Source organism: Harpia harpyja, chromosome 1 (assembly GCF_026419915.1).
Source record: "Harpia harpyja isolate bHarHar1 chromosome 1, bHarHar1 primary haplotype, whole genome shotgun sequence".
Taxonomy (NCBI): Eukaryota; Metazoa; Chordata; class Aves; order Accipitriformes; family Accipitridae; genus Harpia; species Harpia harpyja.
In genome coordinates, this window is record NC_068940.1 from 100,552,680 (window position 1) to 100,571,784 (window position 19,105).

Consider the following 19,105-nt stretch of genomic DNA (forward strand, 5'->3'; position numbering starts at 1 on the left):
AAGTGCTGTGTTCGCATTCACAAGATCTTAAATATTTATTGCACTTATCTCTTTCATGCTTTTTGATGGATTCCCCTTAGCACTGTGCATTAAATGTGATTTCATGCACACATTGAAGCATCCCCAGGAACTGTATGAAATATCAGTGCACTCCACTTTCCTAGAAGACTGAATTCACTAAAGGGATCTGGCATCACAGCCAGAACAACTCTGGATGCTCCTCCTCCTTGTTGACCTCACCAATTTAGATTTTTTCCTCATTTCCTTTATTATGCGGGATGGTGGGTCTAAGACAGACCTGCTGGTATTTCTTTAAAAGATTCTTCTTTTTTTCTTTTTTAGTTTTTCAGGAAAACAGAAAGCTTTATAATAGACTAAATTCTTGTGTAATTCAGAGAGTTTGTTTCACTTACTGTAACATTTTCTTATACACAGCAACGTGACTGAACAGGGGAGTCAGGCAAACCTCACAGCTTTGATTTCAGAAAGCACTGGAAAATATTTTTCAACTTTTTCCATATCAAGAATCCATTTCACAGGAAAAGATAATGTTGAGACTCTCTTCCTACATGTTTGGGGATCTATCCATTACAAAGGCTATAAATCTGTAATGGAAAGCCAAGTTTGAGGCATTAAATGTCAGAGGTAGCATCTTTATTTCATTATTTATTCTAGTTCTGGAAAAGACATGATGGTTCTCTTCCTTCTGGCAAAGAGGGGTAGAGGTTAGCAGCCCCTCCCCTCTTTGCCTTCCCTCCTCATTTGCACTTGGCTTTCTATTTGAAATGAAAAATAATTAAAGGAACAAATTTATAGTTTATTATTCTTACTGGAGAAAGGTCTGAAAAGTAGGTTAGGAGCCTTGAGAAATGCAATTTTGCCAACAAGCAAACAAAGGATATAAATACTCTCATTTTTATAGCATCTTCACCCTAAGCACAAATACAAATATTAATTAATTTAGTCTTCTAACACCTTTTTTAGGAAACTGTTACGGTCCCCATTTTTCAGGTGATGCAAACAGGCTTAAAAGAGAGTCTGTGACTTTCCCAGGGTTGCACACAATAAATGTGAGAAATAAAGCCAGGAAAAGAATCCAGAGCTTCTCAGTAAGTGGCAGAAATATTCTTGCTTTCACAGCAGGGCACAGTGGGACCTAGAGGGATGACAGGAGAACTGGGGAGAAGCAGGTGAGAAATCACAGTGCTTCTACCCAGCCAAGCCCTAACAGTGACTAAGGACAGAGGTAAGACACGGACAACGTTACAGCACTGGTGGCAACAGTCACACTCCTGAAAATAATCTAACAACCCTCTCTCCCCCAAAAGGTCAGAAGTTTTAAAATTGAAAAAAAATAGTTCACGGACTTGAATTAGTCCTATGAACCCAGCTGTAGTTCAAAAGTTTAATAAGACCTTGAATTAAGTGAGGTTTCCCCATCCATGAGTCCCAGTGTGATAAAAATCCACACACATGCTTAAGCTTTCAGGATATCAATACTTCCACTGAATCCATTATCACATCATAATCCCATTAATTCTTCAGTCATTCAATCAATATTTGAGCAAAATCACAACAAAAAAGACTGGGAATGTCTAGTGTATCAAGAGGAGGAAAACTATTAATAAACAAAAGCTCAGTTTTAACACACTGCAAGGAAGCAGAAAGGAACGTTTTCACTTTCTTTTCAAAATTCCATCAGGAAATTTCCCCTGATAAAAAGAAAGAAGAGACAAATGACATTTCAAAGAAAGGTAAACAGCTTTATTCAGCACAAGATTGGAAAGCAGCTTTTTTGTTCTTCTTGGTCATTTGAAGTCTTTTTCGATGGAATCACTTATACTAAATCTGCTGCACACACATCGTACCATATAGAAGCTAGCACTGACGTTTTAGATCTTTTCTATCTATATTTCTGTTAATTCCAGAGGGATGTTGCTGTGTCATTGTGAGCAGCTTTTACTTCCAGGAGATTACAGCCTCACCGCTGGTCCGTGATACCCCATGCCCTTGGCAGCAAACTCCCACCCTTCGACAGGAGTTCCCGCAGGTGGACATCAGCTGCCTATTCACGTTGCTCAGGAAAGCCTCTGTGCTTGGGACCAAAGCTGGGAAGGTGTTTAATTAAGGCAGGCACAGATTCAAGCACATAAATAGTGTTCCTGAAGTGGCATCTCAGAGGGTTTGCTACCAGCGCACAGCACAAAGCTATAATTTGCCTGTTCCTGAAAGATTCCAGCTTGCAGATGAAAACACAGAGATCTAAACCAACCAGCAAGCAGATACCCTTCATGAACCATGGCTGTTAATCCTAAAGATACCACTTTGGTTTTAATACTGAAATCTGAGCATATTACACAAATGGAAATAAACCAAGCATGCACAATTTCTGCTCTGACGAAATGATTCTACTGAAAACAGCATAAAAGGAAGCATTAAAACAGTCACTCCTCAGTAGGAGTCACCTGCTCTCTGCTTCTCATGAAGAACTAACACAACACCTGCATGACCTCTGCAAGCAAGCTAAAGCCCTTCAGCCTGGTTTTTCTCCTTTTTTCCTTTGCTGTTTGTTTTCCACCCCCTTCTTTCTCTTACATAAAACCTTAATTGTTTTTGGATTAGGGAAGTAAAACAGATGCTACCACAGGTTTTAACATAAGCACACTTCATTGATGCTGCATACTAAAAACTGTAAATGTTATCACTTTCATCTTCATTTATGATTGAAAAATAACGCTACCCACCTGTGAAGTTGACTTTGAAGCCATCAATCCAGACATCTACAGTATTTTAAGAGTCTAGAATACAGATCTGTGATGACATATTTTCCTGCCTGTGAAAGAATCACTGTACTGACATGTTACAGATGAAGCCTGGATGTGCTCCAATCCAAGATGCTGTCAACAAAATTATTTCTCGCATGTTTATTTGAAACCTGTCAAAAGTCTGCCAGCATGGTGGCCATATTACAATAACATAATAGCTTCTTAAAACAAAAACTCCTCAAACACAACTTCTTTTTTTTTTTTTTTTTAATAGCCATACCTATACTGCTAAATGAAAGAAGGACAATATAGACATCACTTGTCAAGCATTGGTATTATTTTATAAAAGCTATACATCCTGGACCAAAATCTCTGAAGGGTCCTGGTGGGCCTCTTAGTCTTTTTCAACATGGAGTTGTCACTTTTGTGCAATAACATCAAACCCTAGGTGTCTTATACTGGAATACATACATTCCAGATACATGTGCTGTACATGAGGGCTCTTGCTGAAGCAGGTGACACTGGGCCATGGCTGCAGACAGGCAACTGAGCTCTCCTCTCAGTTATACCAGTGTAAATCAGAAAGAAAAGGAAAAGAAAAAAAAGAAAACCCAAGGAATTAATGGTATGAAATAAAAGCAGGTGCAAGATGTTTAATTGCCTTCGGAAGTGGCAGGATGGGGTTTATAGCAGTGGTTTTGTATGGTTTCCATACTTGCCATTCTTACAAGCTCTGTTTCTTCCTTTTTTTTGTTTCTAAATTTTAGCTAAATAACCTGAAATACTACACTTATAAAAACAGTAAATCAAAAATCTTCTAGCAAGCTTGTTAACACACAGTTAATTGAAAAATATGTATTCTACCATCAACTCATCCTACCTCGTTCTGAATGAAAACTTTTGCCTGATGATATAACAGTGAGTGCAATGACTCTGGAAAGTCAGCTCACCAAGTTCAGAACATGGTGCAGAATAAAAACTTTGCTGAGGAATTAAGGTATGGGAACACTGTTGTCCCGGGCAAAAACTCCCATGATGTTCAGTGGAAAAATAATCTTGCTGTTAATTAGTTCTTTATAATACAGAATTGCTGCAGATTATAACTGCTAAACAGTACAATAAATGAGATAAAGAGTAGGTAACCCATACTGTTAGATTATTAACCTTGTGTTGCAAAAAGAAATATTAATTGCAATGATAATGGCAGTAAACTAGATGCATTGCAGTGGTTACAGCGGGAGGTTTGCTGAGACCTCTGGTTATATTGCTGATCGATACTGCCTTACTGTCTCATTGCGATCCTATGCCTGCCTGGGTCCTTTGCCACTCATCTGCCTTAAATTTAGGATGGAGGTTCTTCGTGGGCAGGAATCATTTTTGGTGCCCTGCCTGGCACAGTGGAAACCTCAATCACTAAAGAACTTAGGCAGTATCGTAACATGGATAAACAATAATAAGCAGGTAACTGCATCCTTCTCATCTCTGAATTCAAGCTGAGTTACTATTGCTTGGGTTTTTTTTAATTTAATTTTTTTCTTTCCTTTCCTTCTCCTCCCCACTGGCCTCCCTCCCCTCCTGCTGCCGCAGACCACCCTGAGCTGTGCTCCAGCTGAAGTGTGATGCTGAATAGCAATCGGTTTGCAGATAGACTCAGAGAGCCTAGGCCTGAGGCTACAGTAAACCCAGTTGTTCAGATGCTAAAGGTGACACTTCAGAGTGAGAGGAATAAAAACCCGGTCTGTTTTTACAAATGAGGCATGGCATGTGCGTGGGCTTTCCTGCAAAGCCCCAGCTGAAAGATTCAGAGAGATAAAACCATCCTGCCTGTTGCAATGATGAAAGACAACTACGTTATGGTTTTCTTCATCTTCTGTTGATAACAAATGCTTTTACTAATAGGGAGCAATGACTTAGTAACAGTTAACATCTTTGCTGCCTACTCCCCGGCACCATGAGAAGAATCTTTTACCCTGTACACAATGCAACCCACTATCCTGCCCTGCCTTTCTGGGAGGCTCTTTTATGAATGCCCTAAAGCCACTCCTTTTGGCCCTGTAGCTACATCTCCTCTCACGATTTTCTGCAAAGTGCGCATACGCAAATGCTTTGAGGTTGGGCATTAATGGAGTGTTTGAGAGTGAGCGAGGAAAAGGCTGTATCCGTAACACTCAGCCCTTTGTAAAAATAAACCTTGCATGTTTTATGCTTTGATAGAGCTTTCAGTCTTACATGTTTCTATTACAAAGCCAGTAGGAGAAAACGATTGCCATCTGCACCTTACACCTAACTGTTAGCTTTAACAGATGATGGGTCTTCCACAGTTTTAGAGCAGAAGGCACCAGATCCTCAGCTAGCATTGACTGACACAGATCATTGGCTCCACTGGAGCAAAGCCGGTCTGTGTCAGCTAGAAACGAAACCCAGTGCTACTTCTAAATTTAAAAAAAAATCTGTAAAAAGATCTCAACACAGTAATATCTGGGATTCCTAGCTGTACTGTATTGCAGAAATGGATATTTAATAACTTCCCAACATTTTTATGAGCATTATGATGAAACAGTTTTGGATCCCCTCCAGACCTAGCAGCACTAAAAGATTAATTTCTCATCTCTATATTTTGAACTGGCATCTCACATGACTTTTGTACTCAAGTATAGTAACCACACTGCAACATCCTCCTACTCCTTCCAATGTATAAATAAGCAGTATTGTCATTTGAAGTATTCTGAAATTATTCCTAGTGTTTAAGGACAGAGTGACTGCATGGAATTTCCAAAATAAATTAGAATTTGGGAACGTAGACTCTGGAATCCTGCCAGGAGCCTATTCTCAAGGTGACAAAAATTCAAGCTGCGAACACCAGCTGGACCTGTTGTACTAAGCGTGGCTCCAGCCAAGGGCATGCCCAGCTTCTGACTCACGCCCAGGAGAAAGGAGATGGCAATGTTGTACATGTGTATGACACACGACACATGTGATTAGAGATACTTTTAGCCAAGAACTGTGATGGTCTTGATTTAATGTCATCTTATTAATCTTCTTTACTTTCCCACCATCAGTTTGGTTCATTCATCTGCTGTAACCTAGATGTTTTTATAGCACCTGGCGCAGTGGGACTGCGAATCCTCACGGGGGCCCTTACCTGCTACTGTAATTCAAGTCATAATTAAAGATCCATTCCCAATAGTGACAGAGCCCATAAAATCAACAGCATTTCTTTGATTTTATTTCAGTGTTTGATATAAGCACACACATTCATCCACTAAAACAGAACCAAATCATCTCCTCGGGTGAAATATCTGCCATGACACCGGCAGAACTTGGCTTAGAATTTTTTTCCATAAGAGTGTGTTATCATCAGATCTGTGAAAAGGCTTGGCAAGCCCAAATGCCACAGATTATACCATTGAGCCCAGGACCCCTGTATGCCACAGCACTTGCTGAGCTCCAGTTTTTCCACTATAATGCTCTGACAGCCTGGCTCCCTTCAAACCGAGCCACAACGCACACACAAGCCTCGAACAGTTCATACCCATGCAGACAGCATCTGCAAAAGGTGATGTCACCAAGGCATGCCAGGATGACATCTCTCTACTCTATTTCTTGAAGAATTATGATCTCAAGAAATGGGAAAAGAAGCTTCTCTGCAATATTTGAGAGCTTGGTGAAACCACCTCTCAGCTTTGTCGTCTCCCCTAATTCCAACAAAATGCCATTCTGCTTACGTTTGTAAAAAGGCAGTTACAATTTTTAGTGAAACTATATTTCAGAAAAAAAGAAAATATCACTCAATTTATGGCTCTGAACACCAAGGAAGAATTTGTGATAAGGGAAGTAGCGAAGTGTTTAATCTCCCTGCGTAGAAATACAGATACCCAGCATTAGAAATTCTGTTTATTATTATATTTTACTAACTCCTAGGCATTTTTTTTCTGTAATCTAGTTTGTAAATAATTTGTTTCTAAATGGTACAGTTAGGAAAACATGAGGTGAACAAAATTTAATTCCTAAATAATTTGTTTGGCAGTAATGTGAGAAAGAGCAGTGAAGACAGCCAAGTTTTAAGGTCGCCGTGCTGCAGAGACAGTGGGAAGAGGAATATGAAAACGGTGTGTACAGCAGGGAGGAAGAAAACGGGTTTATCAATTTCATTTTGCACTCTCCTGAGGTGTCCATCAAACTCAGGATGCAGAAATTGCATTGCGTGCTAAGAAAGTAAAAATTACCTCACCGGGTTACTTGCAAAACCTTCTGCGATACAGTAATTATTATATGAATTCATGTGTGAATTAAAGCAGCTGGGGGCTAGGGGAGGGTCGCTCCTCCTTTGGTCTACATACGTAACTCTCATTAACAAACAGCAAAGCTTCACGCATGTATGGGGAAATAAAAAAACAGAAAGAGAGAAGCACTCTCAGTATAATCCACCACGCCAACCACCATCTATCATTACTCTCTGAAATATATCAGCTGCTTTTTGTTCAAAATACGTTTCCCTCATCATCACTTCTTACAGAAGGATGGTGGATTGGGGATTTCGGATGAGGTCCCTGGCTGGCATGAGGGCTGCAAGGTGATGGCTCCTGAAGGTCCTGCAGCCATGGGAGCAGCTGGGCAAATCCATGGTCAGAGATGGGATTGACCCCTGAGTCCTGGAGTGACATGGGGAGGTGAGGGACATGGACAGACCAAGGGGCAAGAAGACGGCATGGGATGGCACTGCAGGGAGAAGGAGGCTGCAGTGACAGTTCAGAGCTTTTTGGGGGAAAAAAAAGATTTGATCAGAGCCCATAATAACGGGATTTCAAAAGTAATGACAATTACCTGAACCTCCACGATGAGACACAACATAAAATGCTTTTACAAAGAAAAATGTCCAAGCATGTGATGATAAAATCTGTTTTGTGTGCTCACTAAAACACTCTCCAAATTTAGTAAGGAACCAGCAAAAATCACATATTTCTGTCCTCCGTGGGACTCAAGTGATGTGTGTTTTACATAAAAGTTGAGTTCAGCAGGGAAAAAAAAACAATCCCTCAAATAAGCCAACAGGATCTCACTAGAGAGAAAAGTTCCTCCCCATTTCAAGCCAGAACCTGCCCTTATTGAGGTCAATAACAACATTTTTAACAGCATGCCTGAGTCCTTCAATCTTCTCCATATATCATAATTAATCAGATTATGGTGCTGGATTTCTCAAGCATCTGAGTATCCTATTAAAATCAAAGTATGGTGTAGGAGGTATTTAAAATGCAAAGTCCAGAGTTATTCTGGATGCTAAAATTCACAGATTATTTTTATACATCTTTTACACAACTTTTATTTCAAGCAACAGTTATTTACTGTTTTGAAAAATACAAATTCTTTGATGTATGGATGTTTCAAAGACAATGCAATTGCATTATTCATCATTGTAGCAATATTTATATTAAGATGCTACTTATCATATAATTTTACCTTTAAGAGAATCTTAATTTTCTGTTGGTTCTAGGATAAAGTCATATTTGATGTGTGGGGTCTCTAATGCTGTTGCCAAATGTAGCATGTAGCCAAGATTTTAATGAAAATTATAGAAGGAATATTCTTCTCTGATACAAATTTTAACAATATGTTGAGCAATTGAAAAACAATGTGTAAGTGTGGGCCTGTATTTTACACACTGCTTTTAAATGAAAACACATTAGCAGTTCTTGGAGTAGGATGCAGTATGAAGGCTTTTCTCTCCCAGTTAAGTCCCCTTCTCCCCAGCCTGTACAGCCAAGATCTTTTTGCTTAGTCTCTCTCCCCTTCTTCTCCTCTCCTGAATCTTTCATTCCTGGTTTCATAAGTAAATACAAACCAGTAAATAAAGCAAATGAAAATCTGTTCTCTTGCACCAAGGGCTACTGGCAGAGCACACCTCTCACCCACAACAGCCAAACCCTCTTACACTGCAGCGCAGCATGTCCGTATCACGACTTCTTCACCAAAACAGTTCCTGGACTGCTCTGAACCTCACGCTTTGCTGCAGCATTCCTGGCACAGTCCTGCTAGTAATGGGCCAAAACCATGCCTGGGAGCATGCTAACAAACCACACTAGTGATCACCTATGCTTGGTCCCCTGCACCCCTCCAGGTTACTTCACCATATAAATGCAGCCCTAAACTCTACCTGAATCCCAAATCCTAAACCTAAGCTATGAGTCCCCAACTCACCCCCAGTTCTGCAACTCTTAAGGAAAATCATTTGCTTGAGCTCATACCATTACTCACGCAGAAGTAAGGAGCAAGGGACACAACAGCGAAAGGATGGCTCTCTTTTCCATTTTTATAATGTTAACTATTTCTTTCCGGCTAGCAGCAACCTGTGCTGCCTTCCGTGAGCGCTGCTTGGATAATGAGGCAGGGCGCAGAGACCACAGGCTGCGAGACTGTCTTCAAAATAGCTGGGAGACATCTCAGTTCTCCTAATGGGATTTGCTCAGGTTTTTCTCAGATATTCTTGAAGCAGAAACCACTTCATGGATATCCCAATTTGACGTTCATGAAGTTTAAAAAAAAAAGTCTTAATTCCCCCTGGCCCTTGTCCAGCTCTAGCTTAGGAAAACTGTAGTTTGAAGAATTACAGCTCTTCGAAGGGTACTCGGGCTTTTGGCATGAGATGCCAGCGGGCTGGCTCAGCACCGAGGGCTGCTGTCAGGCAAAGTGACTCCAAGGTCTCCAAAGGTTTACGAGTCTTATGCTTGGTCTGTTTTAATTGATTTCTATTTTTACTAGGCTTCTCACAGCACATTACAAAGAGCTTTGCAAAGTCATTTATTTACATTTTCAAAACTTTCTGGGTGGCAGTAAACACAACCAACAAACGATAAGTCATTTTTCCTCAGGAAAGCAAGATACCAACTTTCTTTCCCATACTGAGCTGTGTTAACTGTGGCACAACACCACAGGAGCATGACTCCTTGTATCGAAAGAACACTTCTCTTGTTCAGTTTTTAGTTGAAAGAAATATCTTTAATTCAATACAATCCTGAGACTCAATAAGTGAATTACAGACTGGAACTGAGACATCCATGTTCCCACTCAAAAAAATAAAGCAAAACTGACTGACACACAAATTGCAAATTTTTCTCCTAGAAGATCTTTCACGAGGGTCACTGCCACCCAGCAGCAAAACCACTGCATTATCATGATCATTTTTAATCTCCCTGCACAATTCATGTTAGCATCTTAACAGCACTGACAAAACCACCTCTTCTCCTGAATCATGCTGCTGGTTTATCTGTCTGCTTTTCACTGGCTTCAAGTCATAATGTTTCTGCTGTAACCAAAATTCTTCCTTTAATTTTGTGACTCTCTCACTTCTGATGTTAAAAGTGAGAGAGTGTGGTTTAGAAAGGACCCTTTTGTATTTGAAACTGTAGGGATATCATATTGATTTAAACATGCTTTAGGCTTTGAAAAGAGAAAAATCACCCAAGCAGACACAATGACTTGTGTGTGGCAGTTTTATTGCATCCCATGAAAAAATGCTCCAGAGATGGGAAGGAAAAAGGCAAGTGTCCAAGAAAGGAGTTTCTTTTCTGCACCTCTCCAACCTGTTACTCTCTCAAGAAGCAGGGTTTGGCTTCTGAAATTAAGGGGTCTTAACAGACCCAGCAGGCAGAGCGCGCCATGTCCACATTTCCCTACAGTGCTCAGTGGAGCTTAAGATCAACTCCTGATCTAAACACACCTAAAAAAGTCCTCTATCTTCATCCCCCTGTCCATCTTACTTTGCAAGACTTAAAGCCACCCTAAACTCACATGATGCTGCAACAAACCTTCCACTATAGACTTCCCTACCAAGTACCCCATCTAGCCCTCTCATGTGGTGCTGCAACTACCACATTGCACCACGCACAGACCTCCTCAGAGGTGTTCAGATCCTCAATTCCACGTGGCTTCACTGGGATTCAGGCACAGAAACACTCCTGAGGACCTGGGCCCTGGTGCCTCTCTTCTCTCTATCTAAATTCAAAGATAAAACTCTTCCATAACTAATAAAGAGTTCAGAAGTGATCAGATATGTAGCAGTGGGAGAAGGAAAATGACTGGGGCTGCAGCACCAGTATTTTTAAAGAGAGAGAAGAGCATTAGCACAGCCAGGATTTCATTTACTATGTGAAAAATTTGTCCAGAGCAGAATGGGAACTCTACCAATTAATATAAACTACAGATGCTTCCCTCCAATAAGCAGAGTTACAGGGATCATTTTTCTTTGACACACACCATAAGGGAGTGAACAGGTTAATGTAGTGTATGTGACTGCATTTTTAAAAATCAATTTAAGGGAATTTTCTCTGCTATAAATTAGGCTCTGGCACCAGGGAAAACCATCAAACTCAAATTAAAAAAAAGGAACAAAAGAATTTAATTTAAAACTATATTGTGATTGTATTGCTCATTGGTGCACACACAAAAATCAACAACAGGCATTTCATTTTTACCTTCTTTGATTACAAAAAGGCTATTATCAGTGAAAGATAATGTTGAACCATAATTAGAAGCAGGACTCTCCCTCCTATCAGCCTGCACAGCTCAACATTTTCTGTAATGCAATATAAAGTAATTTTTGTCAGAAATCCCATTTGTCAGCTCTCCTCACATTGACCAGATTGCGACCCCTCTACCTCCAGTCACACGCGCTTCTGTGTACTCAGAAAAAGCAGGGTTTGGCTTCTGAACTCCAGACTTCCCATTCAGCAAGACCTTACATTGGCCTAGCTGCAGCCGAAGACATGAAGAAATGTAAGGGCAAAAATGATGAGGCTATAGGACTCATGGTATCTGCATAGAAGATCTGAACCAAAGTTTTCAGGATTCGACTAATTTTAACTGGCAGGAGAGCAAATGTCAGCTGAAATCCTGCTTTTTCAAGAAGGCTAAAACAGTTCCCATAACTTCACAGCATTGTCACAGGCTCTCAATTCCCCATTATCTGACTTGCAAACTATAGACTCCTCTGCCCCTCACAACAACTATACATAGGGTATCTTCTTTAACTGGAGAGAAGAGGACACCCAGCAGTACAGTGACATTCACGCTCAAAGCTACGATAAGAACATGTCCTCGAGGTGACACAGCTCCACACGATGTTTCCCAAAACTATCACCAGTCATAGCCCTTTTGCTTTTCTCAAGTGACATTTGCTGTCACCAAACACAGGAATTGAAAGGCGGTGCCGAGGACAGCAAGATTTTATGACATGTTCTGCATCAGTGAAGTGAAGAAAGAGTATGACACAACTGATCTGTGCTCATATGTTGGCTGCTGTGCTGGTTGCCAAAAGATATCAGCAGCACAATGAAGGGACAGACAGGTCGTATGAGCTACTCAAGATAAATCAGCTGTGTTATTTTCCTTCTACTTCATTGACATAAATACCTGCATCACTCCCCTTGTGTATTCAACAGCCTTTCATCTGGTCCATCACTGAAACCTCCCTCTATAAAGAGCAGATAATTGCTCTTGTAAAGAATCGCAGTTATTTAATGATGACAGATGAATCTTCAACCATTGCCAAATGCTGCCTTGAGGAAGAGAGGCCAAGGCTCTTCTGCTCTTGGCATTTTTCTCTCCTGCAGTGTCCCCCACATTGCTGATCATGCCCCACACTACCCTGCCTGTCTCTCCACAGTATTGTGGGATTTTCTACCTTTTTCCTCCAGCAATTCTTCACCTGTTGGTAAACGATGTCAAGAGTATGTGATTATATATTACCATAGTCTTTTATATCTGACCAAGCTGCTATAGACCATTTATTCCCTCCTCTTACATCTGGTTTGAGCTATTAATGAAGGGAGCGTCAAGTGCTAATCTTTCAGTTGCCAGGATAAAACACAATGTCAAAGCCCACCACTTCCACTAAAAACTGAAAATAAACAAATGAGCAAGCCATGGTACTAAAATATGTGCAGTGATTTTTGTCATATTCATTTGGGCAAGGGCAATGAGGGAGACAGGATAAACAAAACCAAACCAAAACAAAATGAAAACAATTAGACTTGCACAGATTCATTCACTGCATTATATTGCTACAGCAGAGAAGTATATATGTGTATATATATATATAGACACACATGCACACACACTCCTCTTTTTTCTTGGCATGGGAAAGCAGAGACTCACCCCTACACACACACCTACTTAGCTCTGTATGAGAAGTCAGTTCTTTTTTACCCACTAATTTTCACCTCCTTTGAAATGTGAAACAAACTGTCCGTTTGTAAGCTAAGTGGAGCTGGACCTTGGCTCCTCTGAGGAAACACCTCCAAGTCGATAGCTGCAGCCCCTTCCCCGTTGGGTAGGACCAAGCAACAGTGGCGAACTGCAGCAGAGGTTCATGGTTTCAGCTAATCCCCTCCCCATATGGTGAGGGACTATGACTGTAGTGAATAATTAATGAAAAATATGTCTGATCAGAAATTCAAAAGAATCAGAGGAACTGCAGAAGTAAAAGCTAGTGTTTTTCTTTTCCCTATTCTTTCTTTTTTCCCATGAGCTTCATTGGGCTCACGGGGAAAAAGAGACCCTTAAATCTGAAAGCACACCCCATCGCCATGTGTGCTCCTGAGAGCGTGGTGGCTGTTGGTATGAAATATCTGCCCTGTGCCTCGAGTAGCTCACTAGCGCACCTTGAGCTGTGCTGTAATTGAAACATGGATCTCAGTGCTACAATATCTGACGAGAAGCTGGGATAAATGCTGGGGCAGTCAGCCTGGGCTAAGCTTTCAGGCTCTTGCAGTCACATGCTCTTGGGACCCCCGCGAGCTAATTTAAAGCTAGGACTTGGGACAGTGACTGCAAAGCAGACATGCTCTCATTTACTTTTTAGTAGGAGGAGGATGGAGGAGGAAAAACTGTATGTTTTATGACCTCTCCTCGTTAGCAAGAAATATGATAAGGCTGTGCCTTAGTGCCCAACACTTTTTTGCGGTCTTGAAATAGAAAAGAAAAAGCATTGCTTTTTTGTACATCGTATTTTGCCTTAATAAAATATCGCTATCATAGCCTTATAATGTGAAACGAAGAAGTCACATTATTTTCAGGAAGCCTCATAGCAAACTAATGGGGTGCTACAAGCCTCGGATTGTTCTTTTTTTCATTTTCTTGGCATGAATTTAACAAAAAAATTCAGAATCTAGTCCATTCTCTTACATAACCCTTTGTGAAGGACCCTTAAAATTCACATCAACAGTATCTCATTCCCACTTTTCCCCTAATTTCCATTTTGTTTAATGGCTTCATCACTATTTATTTGTGATCTCAGTATTTTTTTCACCTCCTGAGAGAGAGAAAAACTCTCCTGGGTAATAGGACAAAGAGCTGGAATCCGTCAGCTTCTGTTGTGCTTCTGTAAAAAATATATTAACAAAAAAATTCCCTTGCAGGGAATAAGCCCAGTTCTACTTTTTTCCCTGGAGTCTGGTAACACGATTCCAGCCGAGACTCCAGATACAAGTGCCACATGAGGAGGTACTCTCAGCACGAGTTATGCAGTCACACAGCACATCCCCTTTGCAGACTGAAGACACGAAGTGTAAAATAATCAATCTTCCAAGGTCCTAACAAGCCCCTGTGTTACAGGCTGTACCATCCAGTCTGCTTCTAGAACAACAAAAAACGTCTGGCACAGATAGAAAAGACAGCTAGAGGCTTGTGTCAAATTTCTTTGTGAAATTACATGAGGTACTTAACCTTTGTCCTATAACTTTTCATGGGAAATGAGAACATTTGCCATCCAGGCAGGAAGTCATTATCCCCCATGGGAATGAAAGATGTCTTGATATAATTCTGATCCTTTGACAACAAGACTTCTGAACCCAGACGCCCTCAAAAGACAAGTCTACAAACGTCTGTGCTTGGGTTCATGCTGAGCATGGACTGCCCAAGAGCCTCCTATATTCTGTACCATCCACGCTTTACATACCTCTTCACCACAACTCAACTAATTTCTCACTTACATTAAAACTTATATTAAGAATTCAAATTCCTAAACCAGCAAATGCATCTGTTGTAGAAAAAAATATGTGGAAAAGCCCAAATGAGAGGAATGGCTGAAAAAAGTTTAATTTATGTAGACTTTTTCATGCTTGTACTAGTTCAATTTTCTGATTTTGAACTAATCCCTCTCCCCATCAGTCAGTCACTCTGTGACTAACCATGCATGGTGGGACTCCACAGTACGGATCCAGTTTTTGATCCAGTAGTTGACAATTAGTTAACCTCCGTCACTAGTGATGCTAACCTCCTAATCTGCATCTTCCTACCCCCTCACTGGTTTGTAGCTTTTGCTGCCACTGTTTTCCCCATAGTTTTGCTTTTCATATGGTGAGAAGATGGGACACCCTCACTCTAAGAACAGAGATTTGTGGGAAAAATGGAGGGTTTACTAGCTCATCTATACAAGATGTTTGGGTAATAATTACATCGAAAGCAGGGCTGGGTTGTTAGAAGCCATTTGGATGCCTGACTGTCCTCAGTTTCCCTGTAGGCGAGGGTCCCAAACATCTGTAAAAATTGATGCCCCAATTCCTAAGCACCTCTCCATTTGAGATAGCACCCTTTAAGAGCCATATTCCTATGGGTTCCCTGCTCACATATAGCAAAAAAACCAATATCCCGTGAGGCTTTTGAGGCAGGGGAGTAGCCTTTGAAGGTTAGCCTAACACACGAGAGGTTTGCTAGCCAGGGAACAGAGCAAGGGTGCAGCTCCCCTTATTTCTTCTCATCACGAGAGGCCAGAGCTCACCCGCGGCACACCAGCCTCCCCACTCTGCTCTCACGTGCCAGCAATGTCTCCTCTGAAGCCATGGCCAGATAACAAAACACATGCTCCCGCGCTCCAGCTGGTCTTGCATCCATGCCCACAGGCAGCACATCTGTGGTGTGAGCAGCAAGGGGGGAGGTAAGGGCATCATTTCAAATAAGAGGAGCAGGCGGTTACAGCTAATCAACTGTCTTCATCGCCTTGTCAGGACAGGAGCATTTGAACTCGGCTTGTAGAACGCCATCGGGCATGCTATTTGTTATCTGCTGTTCTGCACAGGTAGACGTAATCTCCATATATTTTATTAGCTCCTGTTACACTGCATGAATGGATACCACATAGAGTTCCAGCTTACCACTTTCACTATCAATTATTAAAACATTTGTTGCAGAGGGAAGAAGAATCCCGTTTCCCTCTGCTGCTGCTGGGATGATCACAGAAGTCACAGCAAACTGCCTGAGCATCTTTCACGGAGTCTGATTCGGCAAAGACCACTGCCACGGGTGGACATGGGATCAGCAAGAGGTGGGGATGCTTGGCCTCCCTGATAATGGGGCTGCACTTGGAATCAGCCTCCGGAAAAATGCTTCCCATGTCCATTAGGGATGACATTTACCTTAGTCCAGATGGCATTCATCACCCTCTGTGCACCATTTAAGCTCCGAGCTCAGAAGGATGGTGTGTGGTGTATGGGGATGATGTGTGCAGTTCTTCTGAACTGCAAATGTCATCCATGTGTGCATGTAGCCATTTTTTTTTATTATTATTTTAAGGGAAATGTGGGCAATTAAGCAAAGGAATAGAAAATAGGCAACTTCCAAAAAAGTAAAACTCTCTTATAGTTAGGCTTTGTTTGTCTGTTAATGTTTCATTAAGTAACTGCACAGTATGCCTTGGAGTATTGTTGATTTCATCATCTAAACGTAAATTTAACACTATATATTATGGGCAGCTCCTAAAATCAGTAACTGTATTTAATACTTTACTAAATCCTTTCGATAGCATTAAGAAATGCTGCTGTCAGTTAATGCATGATACTGCACTATGGCTTTTCTGCCTCCTTTCTGATAGGATGTTCTGCTCCATCCACAGGGAAAACACTGCTGGGAAAGGGCTATGATTTCCTTTGGCCCCACATGCCCCATAGGCTCAGCTGTAGATGAACTCAGGAAAGCATTTAATGGGATGCCTTTCTGTAGTAGTGAAACCATTTGAACTTGTGCTCAAGTCCCACAGACTTCAGTGGGGTGCAGACAGGAGTGCTTAGGCACTTCCTAGATATTTTGGTATATGATTTGCCAACATAAACACTTGCTCTGCAGAGAAAGTCCTAAGATACAACGTAGGTGTCTATAAGAGCAGTATCCTTACCCTGGCAGGAGGATACCTGCCCTGTGCACAAACTCCTGCATCACCACCCTGCAGCACCCAGCCCTCTCTGTGCAGTGTGGGGAGCTGAGCCCAACTCATGGGTGTCTGTCTCGAAGCGGATCTGGCCCTTAATCAGGAAAGGGAATTAAATATTATGGTGTTTCACATGTTAATGACTCAAGGATATAAATTATATTTGGCACAACTTATTAAACATCTCATAAAACTTCATCAACGTGACAGAATATATCCTGTGTTTTCCTGCTTTTTAATCATTTTAATAAATCAGATAAAAATGATGCCAGAATGTAACCATTACAAGAGAAGATTATCAGGAATGTAAAAAAAAGAGAAACAGCCTGTTACCACACACCTCAGAAGACAAAACACAATGAGGTGTTTACAAGGTTGGGTCAGAAAACAGAAACTCTAATTAAGTTTCAATATGATTGATACTGTAGATTTAACCACTCCATTATACAAGGCAAACAAATGAAACAGTGGTATGTTTCCTTGTCTTGCTTTAGCCTGCATCTCAAGGCTGTTTATAAATAGTTAAACAGCTGTATCAGAATTCATCAGTTTTTAGAAAAAAATTAAACCTCAACATCGATATCTATGGTATAATGACTTATAAATCAGTGCATAATTAATCTTGATATTAACTGCATACCCTTGTGGTGTATGATTTATTATGGGTTATTCATCTAACTTCTTCTATGGGTATTACTTTATGCACATACAATCTAATAACTTTTGATGCAGTAGCAGGTGCTACTTCATAATAAAGACATTAACATTTTTGGAAAAAATACTTTTATATCAGTTGACCATTCTCTATTTTCACTTCTCTAATGGACTTGATAGTGATTAAAAATTAAACCTGAAATATAGATCTCATACTTCCATCTTCATCCTGACTGCCTTTTTCATCATGTTTCATAATTTATTTTTCTTATTTCAAAAACATTGTTATATACTTATAGTTTCACATACCTACAGCCTTCTTAAATGTATGCTTATTTAGGGAGGATAACTTCCTCTGTTGTTTCCTCTGTTTAGACTGGGAGTTCTCCGAGAGGTTTTAGCATTTCAAGAAGCAGCTCATTCAATTCAACTAACAAAGCTCTTCTGGATGATGCTGTAACATGTTGTGGGATACAATCATTAGTTTTATTTTGGTTTGTAGCTCTAAATTGTCTTTCTCCCTACATGAACTCCAGCTACTGCAAGACAGGTGGTTACTTACTCATCAAAGCAGCTATCAGAGATACAGTCCCTAAGACAGCCAGACAGGTCCTCACTTGTCTTTGAGAAATGTTTCCAGATAGAGCTAAAAAGGAAAGCCCAGCACATATCAAATAATTTGAAAAATGCTTGGAAATAAATGCAAAACTAAAAGCATTCCTGCAGCAGCCAAGAAACATACAGGGGAACAAAATGTAAGGACCACAACTGACCACAGCAGAAACATAACTATTCAAAAAGAAAATTTCCTATACTAACACCACTTCTTTACTCCTCTCTCAGATATTCCTCCTCAGACTAATCATTTATTTATAGACTCCTCTAAATTCAGCCAGCCTCCCAATGAGGTAATGGGATGATTGGATAAATTGGCAATTACCAGAAGAAATGCTGCGTCTTCTAAAGAAGATGGTGAAGTTTAGGTTGGCATTGGACAGGGAGGGTAAGATGCAGGCAATAGACATATATCCACAACAAATAAAAGAGAATTTACCAGTAGTGACTATCATTCTGCTAATAACCAGATTTTCAAATTCTCAGCAATCTGGACAGTGGGCAGTAAAAGTTCCTATCAAAACTATGACCTCCCTGTGTTAGAAATTGTCCTAACATTACATGTAAAGAGCTTAATTAAAAGAAGCAGTGTTGACCCTAAAGCCTCTGTTAAGCAAATCACTGTTGACAACCTGAAATGTTTTAACATCATTAGTGTACCTCTGAGACAGACAGCAGCCAAAAACCATGACGTTCTCTGAAATTGTGAAGGTGCTTCTCTCAACCCCGTCAGTAAGAAAGTGCTTTCGGAGGTCTCCCTCTACCTGTACATATTGACACAGTGTCAGAGAGTTAATTTGTTAATATGAATCAAATTCATGTGACTAAGGATCTATTTCAAGATGCTCTATCTTCGGCTACCGAATCCTGTCTCAAG

The 19,105-nt window shown here is 40.6% G+C and overlaps 1 protein-coding gene across 5 annotated transcripts in view; it reads right to left on the minus strand.

Annotated features, from left to right (window-relative positions):
• DPP6 (dipeptidyl peptidase like 6) overlaps window positions 1-19,105 on the minus strand; it is a 577,844-nt gene that overhangs the window by 183,130 nt on the left and 375,609 nt on the right. The window lies entirely within an intron of this gene.